The sequence below is a fragment of the Euprymna scolopes genome, chromosome 26 (genome assembly GCF_053919585.1).
Source record: "Euprymna scolopes isolate OS-2025 chromosome 26, ASM5391958v1, whole genome shotgun sequence".
NCBI classification, from domain to species: domain Eukaryota; kingdom Metazoa; phylum Mollusca; class Cephalopoda; order Sepiida; family Sepiolidae; genus Euprymna; species Euprymna scolopes.
This window is the reverse complement of record NC_136507.1, coordinates 43,216,226-43,227,548: the sequence shown is the minus strand read 5'-3', so window position 1 is coordinate 43,227,548 and position 11,323 is coordinate 43,216,226. Positions and strand designations below refer to the sequence as shown.

General features: G+C 43.9%; 1 non-coding gene across 1 annotated transcript; it reads left to right on the top strand.

Annotated features, from left to right (window-relative positions):
* Window positions 1-9,752: 9,752 nt before the first annotated feature.
* LOC145248454 (U2 spliceosomal RNA) lies at window positions 9,753-9,948 on the top strand. The gene has a single exon (XR_013863369.1). It is a non-coding gene; the product is annotated as a U2 spliceosomal RNA (small nuclear RNA).
* Window positions 9,949-11,323: the final 1,375 nt, after the last annotated feature.

Sequence of the window (11,323 nt, the reverse complement as noted above, 5' to 3'; positions counted from 1 at the left end):
CTGCGTATATAGCGTGACTTATTTATCTAATAAATCTCATCTGTCTGTTTAAATGTATGTATGTATGTATGTATGTATGTATGTATGTCTGCCTAAAATTTTCAATAGAGGCGACGGATTTTCACAAGATCGGTATCATTTTGAAGCTTTGGATGACAAATATCGAAGAATTGGCTAAAAACATTAATTCCTTCACTCACTTTTCTACAGGGAGGGGTCGCTTTTTTCGCTTTCGAAAGTCATCCCCTCTTTTCGATTGACTAGCCTTAATTTTAACCTTTGCCACTTCTGCTTTGGCGAAAGACAACGGCAAAGACGCCAACTTTTTTTTTTTTTTTTCCCCCCCACATTCTTTTCCTTCTTCACGGTACGGGTTAGAGCCTGCCTACTCCCACTTCCCCCCCCCTCAACACCCACTCCCAAACTACCAAGCTAGTAACTAATAAGTCATTGTATGAAATTCTATACTAGATTTGCTTAGTAGGTAATTGTCCTTCAGCATATGTACTGCTCTTTTGAGTGTTCTTACTCTCCAATATTCTCTCTCTATAATTTATAGAATCCAAGGACTGTAGATGGTTTCCCCTTGATATGTTGTCAGCCATACTTAACTTTTCGATATATCCACATATTACGGCTTTCCGATGTACTTTTAACTTTATTTTTAGGTGACATGTCTCATCTTTGTACATTTTTCCATATTTACGTGGAATCTCAAAGTTCTTAATCATGATTTTTTTTTTCCATAAATAGTTTCATTCACACAAGTTTCAGAGAGTAGAGTTACTTCTGCATACCGATCTGATGTCATATTAATCTATAGATTATGTAACCCCTCCAGTGCAGCTCAGCTCATGTGCATAGGCTCGTGATTGAAATGCACCCGTAGCCGATACCTGTGGCGTTACCCGTGGTTTCGTCTAGTGGTCGAATTCGTCTTCGCCGTTAGTCGCTCTCCGGTTCCGCTTTCAAATCAGCTTCCAACTGTCATCTGGGCTATCGGAGAAATATATTGCATTCACAACGGCGTTCCAATCAAAGAAAAGAAAGTCAAAACTTAATTGGTTTTTCTTAACATAGAATTGATTATCGTCTTTGACTTTACAATATAATAGTTACACACTGGCCTAGTCATGCAACTTAGGGGGCTGGCAGTTTTGTTTCTTTTACCAAGTTCTCCGTTCTTCATCTACCGTCAGTCCACGGAAAGGGATCAGCGAAAAAGATCCCAATTAGCCAAGTGTCTTGTTTTTATCAAATCAGTCATTCCTCCTTCCACCTTTTTGGAGTTATTCTTTCTTTCTTTCCCTCTCTTTTATCCTATTAATTTGTACTCCCTTTCCTTTTTCCTCTTTTGAATTTCCTCCGTCTCTCTGTTTCCCTAATTTCTACTCCTCCTTTCGGCTTTATCTATCCCTATTTTTAACCCTCATTGCACTGAGGTGTTCACTTATCAATTAGGAGCTATTAGTCACCTCCAGGTCGAACAATGCCTGGCGGCGACCCCTCACTCCCGATTCCCACCCCAAGCTGTCAGCTTAAGAATCTCTGGATTTCTTCATATCGCTCAACAGAGGGTCTAAAAACAACCTTTTCGTTGTTAACGGATATACAATAGCAATAAGATAAGAACATCTATTTGTTTTTTTCTCTTTCTAAGAAAATCCCATAGACATTTCTGTTTAAAACAACATCAAACCACCATCATCATTAGAATTCAGCTGTGCGAATTCCTCTGAATTCGTGTCGACTAGCAAGGTCACTCGGCATCGCTCGGTCCGCATCATGTCACATCTCGCCCCCTACCTGTTTTGTCCTTTACTTTGTAAATGACACCAGAGTCCCAACCCCGTGCTCGGACAGCCCATAACAGGAATATTCAAGTTCTCAGATCAGTTGTCTCTGGTGTGAGGTGGAGGGTGATATAGCAAGAGAGAGAAAAAAAAAAACAGTAATAAAACAACCAAAAATCACAATCTGCCAGCCAGCCCCCATACTCTAAAACAAAAAAAGTATCGAATGAGAATTAAAAAAAAAAAAAAAAAAAAAAAAAAAAGAAAAAGAAAGGATAATTGTTCACTCGAAAGTCCAAGAGTCTTCATATATATGTCAACCAAACAACAATTTTTTCCCCCCCTCCCCTTGTCTGTGTTTATGCATGTATGTGTATTTTAGATCAGGTGACGGGAGAAATGACAATTCGATTTAGGGACTAATCATGCAATGAAAATGTCTTTCAGTTCCTACAAAAATGAGGTTTCTCCCACCTATTACATTTACGCGTCATTCTCTTCGTCTCTCTGTTACGTCCCTTTTTCTTTTTTTTCTGACAATGTCCAACCTTACAGAAGGTGCCATTGTTTCGGCTACCATCTCGGATATCTCTTTTGCAGGTGGCATTCCCACCTGGCTTCGGTCTCCTCTATCGGAGGCTGCAGCTCTTGTACTCTGTCTTGATCTAGACATGGTGCACTCATTGGCATCCCCTCTTCACTCAGGTGCTCGTATGGTCCGTGTCTTAGTTTTACCCCACCTTTTTCTATGTTTTCTTCCAGACCACTATGTTAACCATATCCTCACCCCCTCTTGGGTTCTGTTCACCTACAGGACATAGTTCTGAGCCTCTGCCCTTCCGACAGCGTGAAGCACCCCCAGTGCAACATAGCACTGCAGTACCTGTCTAACGAGGTCCACAGGCAACCTTAAATCATGCAGTAGCTCAACCTGTATTTTCAATAATACGTCTCTCAACCTTCCCGGGGACACTATGCTGGAGTGACAGGTTTCCCGATGACAACACATTTAACTGCGTACATACATGTTCCGAGATTAATATCAGCGACTGTCCCGCCGACCACAGCCAACAATTTAAAATATGTTTACACCAGATAGTCCAGTTCTTACAGTCCTGTCATTATGACGTCAATTATATTGGTCACTTCTCTAAATATCTGCACCTGGAAAAATACTCCTCTCAACTGGCCCTGAACGCGGTCACCATCACCCTGGTGACATTTGGCACAGACTCACTATTTTCGCCACCGGTGCCAGTACTTTCGGATCGCTCTCTATCGTTTCTAATTTCTCCGCTGAGGAGATTTCTCATCCTTAGTTATCTCCTCGCCTGCTCAGTCCAACCACATGTCACCGGACCAACTTGGCAGTTAACGCCTCACTATCGCACGAGAAACTATCCTTTTCCTTCAATTAATCTCTCCAGGTGCGAACATCACGCACCTGATTTACTCGCAATGGAAAAATCCATTTAAAAATAATACATCACCTTTTGCGCACAATTGAGTGTACCACACCTCACTCAGTGATGCTAATAATTATTTCCAATTATTTTCATTCAGTCTTGCGGCCTCTTTGGCCCTTATTTCGGAATTTAAGAAATCCTTCCTGACTGAGGCAAAGTTCAAATTCTTCCAAAAGTCAGTTCAATCGCCGTAATTAATGCTTCTAATTATCCTCAACTGAACTATCATAAAATTTGTTCAGTTTAGTTAGAAATCCTTCCAGACTGAGGTACAAATTTTTTTTTTTTTTTCCAAAAATCAATTCAACTCTCGGACATTTATATCTCCATTTTTTTCTCGCTGCATACACAAAGCACAACTCTGCACAGTTTAATTCTCACAACAGCATTCAACATCGCTACATAAAAATACAGCCGATATCCAGCTAAAATGTTTCGTCAAAGTTCACGAACTGCTCAATTACTTAAGCCTCCTCTCAAAAGTAAGTGCCGATAACATCACGTGGTTCTCTCTACAGTCCAAAACTGCTTTCCCACGATTTAATTATTACAGTTTTCTTTCAACTGGGAAAATCTCAGGCCAAGTTTTTTTTTTCCAACAGTTTAAATTCCTCCAAGACACCCTCGCTCAATACGCGACTTTCATGCTAAATTACTTTCTCCGTTTGCCAATTTAATCACTGCGAGATACTTCGAAATTACTTATTGCTCTTTTCTGCTATTCAAGGCGCCCCACCCCCACCCTGGAGCTTTCCGTTTTAGTCCATAGCTACCTCCAAGGTCAGTCCACGACACAATCTGCCAACAGTGCGAACACATGGGGGCCCTCCATGCATCCACAGAGAAAACAATTGCACCACATTTCAACCAGGAGATATCGCTCCAAGCTCCCGTCTCTGTCCTACTAACCCCCACTGGTCCTTGGTGGAAGGACGTTACACTACTCCTGGGACAGGGAGTACCTTGCTCCCCTCAATGCCAGCCTCGGTTCACTTCTCCCCATTTGTTGGAGCCAGGATATAGGTATTGGACACTCTTCATCCCATTCGCTCGACTCCTCAGCTGACTCTGCGGTCAACTGCCATTCAACTCTTTTCTTCACGAGTCGCGGCTACTCTTCGTGGCCTCCTATAGCTGGTGGAGTGGAACCCTGCAATTTCCCGTTCCAACTTTCCGTCCATCTCTATATTTCTAGACTCTATAGAGGTCGTCTCTCGTCTTAAACCGTCGCTCGGTGTCGTCCCTATAGTCGTCCGGAACTGTCCTCAACTTGTGTTTGACTACCCCCGGGATTCTTTATCTTTTTACCCGTCTCCTTCATCCAAACTTGGTCACCCTGTCTTAACTGTCTAGTAAACGCTACCTTTTTTTTTTTCTTCTTGACCTTCCTGGTCCTATCGGCTGTCGCCTTAGGGACCGTACCTGATTCTCGGACTACTGGATCTATAAGAGTTACTCCCTCCTTATTTACCTTATACCTCACTACCCGGTTGACTTGGGACAATTTTCCTCCCTGTTCCTTGGTGCTATTCACCTTGCCCATACAGGATCCGACCATTCTTGGGGGGGAAGTTTCCTGTTGTTGTCAGCTCCCACAGGAAGAGGGACAGACCTCGTGTCACCTAGTGGTATCTCCACCCCTCTCACCGTTAGCGTGTCTGGATTAAAACTACGAGTGGCTCCTCTCGCTCCGAGCCAATCCTCTCCCAGAATCATTTCGTTGCATAGCCCAGATACCATATACAGGGGGAAATTCTTTCTTTCCAGCCGCTTGTACTGGTAGCCATACCTTCCCTGCCACTGACATCCAGCTACCGTCGGCCTGACTGAGCTCCACATCCGACGGGTACAACCTTCTCCTCCCTGCTACCATCAGACAGACGTCCACATCTATTAAGGATATTAGCGCTCTGGTGTCAACCAGAGCCTTCACCTGCGTGGCTCCTATCGTCACATTACAGGTGAGTTCTCCCTTTTTGGTGAGCAGAGGGAACACCTGGGCTCTCCTCTTCTCCTGTTTCAGGGTTCTCTCCTGGTACCCTGCTCCCGTGAGCATCGCAACTTATGACAGTGGTTTCTTTCCAACCCTACCTCTCTTTCTCTACAGGTTCGCCGATTCTGATTCCTTCTCTCCAGAGGATCTTTCACCCTCGAGTGGCTTTTCCTCCGGTCAGGTCTCCACACCGCCAGCACCTGTGGGACTGGTGGCTGTAGGAGACTCTGGCCCTTGACCTGGTCTCTGGATACCCTCTGCCTTCCACCTCTTCACTTCCACCTTGGCGCCTTCCCTCCATTATCCGTGCTTGCAACCTAGCATGGTTTTTTGCCACCGTGCGTGCCTCTTCTAGAGTGTCTGGGCAACTCTTCAGCACCTCCATTTTGGCCGTCTCATCTCGCAATGCATCTACCATTGCGTCGATTAACATTGCCTGCGTGGTAGCCATGTTCCGGTGCTCCGCAACCGGATATGCGAGGATTGCCAGTACCTGCATGCGGTTGACCAGCCCATCTACATCTTCCCCGGTGGCCATCTTTATTCGGGATAGCTCTCTTACTGCTTGGACCATAGTCTTTTCGCCGGCAAACTTTCTTTTTAACCGTTCACAAAAATCGGTCTATGGTATGCCCGGGTTATCTTCTATGCACCTGCATATAAACTTCGAGGCCGCCCCCATCGCCCCATCGCAGACCAACAAAACCATCTCCCTATCTGTAAGACCATATACTAGTCTCTTTTTCTCTACTGTCGCTATCCATTCCCCTACTCCCTTTGCATCTCCTCCATACAAGGGTATACTTATCCCCCACAGTGGTCGTTCCATGGTCATCTGTAGCTCTACGGTCTCTACTGATCCTTCCCCCACTGACTGGTTTGCTTCGCTTTCTCCCCGAGAGACCATCGCCTTTCCCACTCATGCTCTTTCAACAAAACTACTATCAACTCCGTGCAAAGTTGAAATTCAAAATTCTAAACACAGACCGAGCACCAAAACTGAGCAAAGAATGAAAAGGGGACCAAAAGGTGACTTACCCTGTCTCTTACTGTCTGCTCCTTCTGCTGTCTTCTGCCGCTAGGTGGCTGTTTATGCGAGCTGGTCCAGACATAGTCGATTGACTACAGTCCGTGGTTTGGCTATGCTCTCAGAGTCTCTTAAAAAAAAAAAAAAAAAAAGAAAAAATAGGAACGGAGTACTTTTCTTCCGTTCATTTTCTTCTTTTTTTTTCAATTTTCCTTCCTTTCTCTCACAGGGAGATTTTGTGTTTTCGAGAGAGACAAAAAAAAATCTGTGCCCATGGAAATTCCTTCGCACATCTCTTAACGAAACAAGATCTCCTGGATCATCGGCACCAAACTGTAACCTCTCCAGTGCAGCTCAGTGATTGAAATGCACCCGTAGCCGATACCTGTGGCATTACCCGTGGTTTCGTCTAGTGGTCGAATTCGTCTTCGCCGTTAGTCGCTCTCCGGTTCCGTTTTCAAATCAGCTTCCAACCGTCACCTGGGCTATCGGAGAAATATATTGCATTCAGAACGGCGTTCCAATCAAAGAAAAGAAAGTCAAAACTTAATTGGTTTTTCTTAACATAGAATTGATTATTGTCTTGGACTTTACAAATAATAGTTACACACTGGCCTAGTCATGCAACTTAGGGGGCTGGCAGTTTTGTTTCTTTTACCAAGTTCTCCGTTCTTCATCTACCGTCAGTCCACGGAAAGGGATCAGCGAAAAAGACCCCAATTAGCCAAGTGTCTTGTTTTTATCAAATCAGTCATTCCTCCTTCCACCTTTTTGGAGTTATTCTTTCTTTCTTTCCTTTCCTCTCTATTTGTACTATGTCTGTATTGATTTGTACTCCCTTTCCTTTTTCCTCTTTTGAATTTCCTCCGTCTCTCTGTTTCCCTAATTTCTACTCCTCCTTTCGGCTTTATCTATCCCTATTCTTAACCCTCATTGCACTGAGGTGTTCACTTATCATGTAATTAGGAGCTATTAGTCACCTCCAGGTCGAACAATGCCTGGCGGCGACCCCTCACCCCCGATTCCCACCCCAAGCTGTCAGCTTAAGAATCTCTGGATTTCTTCATATCGCTCAACAGAGCGTCTAAAAACAACCTTTTCCTTGTTAACGGATATACAATAGCAATAAGATAAGAATAATTATTTGTTTTTTTCTTTCTGACAAAATCCCATAGACATTAGAATTCAGCCGTGCGAATTCCTCTGAATTCGTGTCGACTAGCAAGGTCACTCGGCATCGCTTGGTCCGCATCATGTCACAATTATATATTCTTTTAATTTTTTCCAACCAACCCTTGAGCTTTTGTGGCTTACATCATGCTATCTAGATTGTTTTTGGTGAAGAGTTTTTCTCATCTCCTGCTATATATTGCTGTTATACATTTATTTTACTTTCTGTTGGAGACAACGAACGACTTTTTTTTTTTTTTTTTTTTTTTTTTTTTTTTTTTACATTATATGAATGCAAGTGGATTTAGATACAATGACATTAGGATCAACACTAATGGCAACAATGTGGTTATAATACGTGAATGACACATTCATACTCTGGCTTTACTAGGAAGATGTTCAAACATAAATTGACCACGTGAACTATCCGTTCATCTAACCGGCTCATGATGAAAAAGGGAACATAAATTATCATTTTTAGAGAATGCTATATACAGTATATCCCTCCGTATTTACATAAAAACAAATCAGCAAGAACAGTGACAATGTTAAGACGAACCCGTTTATTGACAAAAAGTGATTACACCAAACAACATCAAAGCTTATTTCTTTCTATACCTACATCAACGGCATAACAACTCACCGCTAAAGGAAGCCATTCATCAAAAGAAAAAATTCAAAGCACGACGCCCCTCTGGCAGTATATAAACACAAATAATTAACCCATGGATCACTATAAGAGTACAATTCCCACTCAAACATATTCATGACTTCATCAGCTTCAATTTGATATGACAAGTGAACATAACCCCCAGACAGATGGCTCTCTACAGTAGATTAAAACATGAAAACAAACAGAAATCAAAATGATGATTAACGCCGGGAGCCATCCTCAACACTAGTATAAATACGACTGCTGTTTCAACAAGCGGTCAGAACAGGCAAGGCCACCAAGCAGTGAACGTCGTCCCGTCATCACCAGTGGCAGCAGCAGCACCAGCCCCTCATCGATTTACAATGCCAGCAGCTTAAACCAAGAGCAGCAGTAAACACAGTCACTGACCGTTCACCAACGACATCTGTAGCAGTAGGTGTATCAGAAAGCGGCCATTAAAAATGATAAGAACTTTAATAATTCAACTTACTATCTTTCAAAGTTTATAACTACTTGAAAAATGTAATTCAAACCCTAATTTTTTTCAATTAAAGGAGCAAAGAACAAATTTAAAAAAAATAACAGGTTTAATAGCAAATTATGCAATATTTGTTTTTTTTAAATCGTTTTTTAAAAAGATTTAAAGAAAATCAACGTATTTTGACTTGCTTCGATAAATATATGTATATATAAATGCCAAAAAATCACTTACCTATAAAAGAATACTATTAAATGGGTAGTTCCATTCTTCATTGTTAAGAATTTATCCAGATTTATATTTTAAATTCTATGTATTTTTTTAATAAAAGGATTTTTTAAAGCGAGGGTCATAGAAAATCTCATTTTCGTAACGTGTTTTGCGCCATAAGCTTAAAGGCTGCTACTTTGGAAATTATCAAATATGGATTCATCAAAGGGACATAATTAATGTCTTTATTGCGTGCTGTTAACCAAAATTAGTATTTTTGGTCTTCCTTAGTAAAACAAAACACACATTCACTTATAAGTTTTTCTCCTAAAACAAAAAATCCAGTTGACCAATTTTTTAAAAAATTCTCTTAACGAAATACACAAGTTTTTGATTGATATATTTCAATAGTTCTTTATCGACTGATTTTTTTTTAAATATCTAAAAAAAAAGAAAACATTGAATGAAATAGAAAAAATTGCCGTCAGCGTCTGGTATTTACTTGACAATATATGCATAACATGAGCTTTCATTAAAAATAAAAAAATAAAAAAAATAAAGACTTTACAGGTAAATTTCCAAAAAACACTTTTTAGTCGCGTGCAACCGACTAAGTCACTCCATCGGTCGGTCTGTCTGTAACACTTTTGTGCTTGGCCTTTTTGGTTAAGATCAAAGGTCTGTTGTTAATAAATGCCGTTCTTAGCTTCTTAAGCTTTTCTTGGCCTTTTGGCCAAGATAAAAGTGTAGTATCTGTTCCGGCAGATACTGCAAGCAAAGACCATATGTGTGGGCAACCTCACATATAAGACCTTGGTCAATGTAGGGGCAACCCTTCATACCAATTGTCATTATCCAGCTCCCCTACTCCCCGGGGAGTTGGTCACCATTTCCCCTTCACTCCTCACATTAAAAATCGGCCTTGTGCCTAATTTGCTCGGTGGGGGAGCAAATAAATGCAGCTTTTCTTGGCCTTTTGGCCAAGATCAAAGTGTAGTATCTGTTCTCTCAGTTACTAAACTTTCCGCCACCGGGCTTTCGGGCTAGGTTAAGGTGTTTTCATACTAACCTTGGTTAGCAAGGACCGACCCCCTCCTTTGGGGAGTCAGGACCTAAAGGACCGACTCCACATTTGTGGGAGCTTGGACCCGGAAACCGATCCCCTTTTTTGGGAGACTGGAATCTCGGGACCAGCACCACTAGCTGGTAGTTGAGACCTGCTTTTGTTGTTTGTTTTGCATGCGTTTTTTCTTCGTTCCGGTCTCTTCCCTCTAGAGACAGGGGATGGTCTAATTCCTCCACACTTAATTGCCTGAGCAGCACTCTGACCTGCCAGGCCCAAACTTTGTCTATCTTCGCTGCTCTCCCAGTGGATCGAGCAGACAGGGTTCTCTTTCTCGCTTCCGTTGGGGTAGTTAGTGGGTAGGGTGACGTGGGGTAGGGCGGGTGCTTCGTTTCTGCTCCCCTCTGTGGGCAGGGATGCCTATCCCCTCTCTCTCTTAATTGCGACGCGGCACTCTGACCCGCTAGCACCCACTGCGTCTTTCTTCTCTGCTCTCCCCCCTCGCGGGGGGATCTGAGCTGCTAACCCGACATCCCCGTGAGGGGAAGTCAAAAACTCTAATTTCTTCAAAGTCCGCTCCTCCCCCTCCTCCCCCTCCATTCCCCTGGGTTTTCTTTTCCCCCCACTACACTTTGGTCCGCGCCAGCGGCCAGTGCAACCGCCACGATGCCAGGCAGGAGGGGTACGTCACCCCAAATGCGCAGCATCTCAACTGCTAACGACTCCCTATGTGAGGGAGCTGATGCATCTCCCGGCGAGACGGCGCCAGGAAACAAGGTAGGGCCCTGGCGCGCGGCGACCTTGGAAGAAAGCGGGAGGGTAGGGCCGCAGCCCGCGGCGACCCCCCGAAAAGCACCTGCAACCGCTCCCCACGAGGGCAACCCAGCGGAAAAAGCTGCCGTTAAGTCAATAGCTGGGGAAAGTGCAGAACCCAGCCAACCAGCTGCACCCCAGGACGGCAGAACCAAGGGAGGAAGACCGGGGAACCCATCCCCCGCTCCCCCAAAGGGCGACTCCCCAACAGAAAAGGAGGAAATCAGCACCGCGGACCAAACCGAGGCGCTGGATGAAGACGTAATAGCCTCCATCTGCTCACTATTCGGCGGGGAAGACAGTGATTGGCCCCCCAACACTCCCCAAGAGGACCAAATACGGAAAAGGGGTGACTCTCCGGCCAGTAGTAACAAAAGCAAGCTGGAAGGAGAGACACCCTTGACAGTACCCACCAAGGCTCCAGCTGGGAACACGGCACCAGAAGGGGAGACACCTCCATCCCCCAAGGGGACAGCCACCCAGCAAAGAAAGAAAATAAGAAAGGGGAGCGGCCCGGAGAGCAAACCAAGCCAGGACGAAACAACGCCAAGGACACAATGGCCTACTTTGCCTGGTAACGGCCCAGTTCCGAAGCCAAAAATGCCCATAACAGGAGAGAGCCCCACAACACCAGCTACGCCCCCCAACCCGAGTC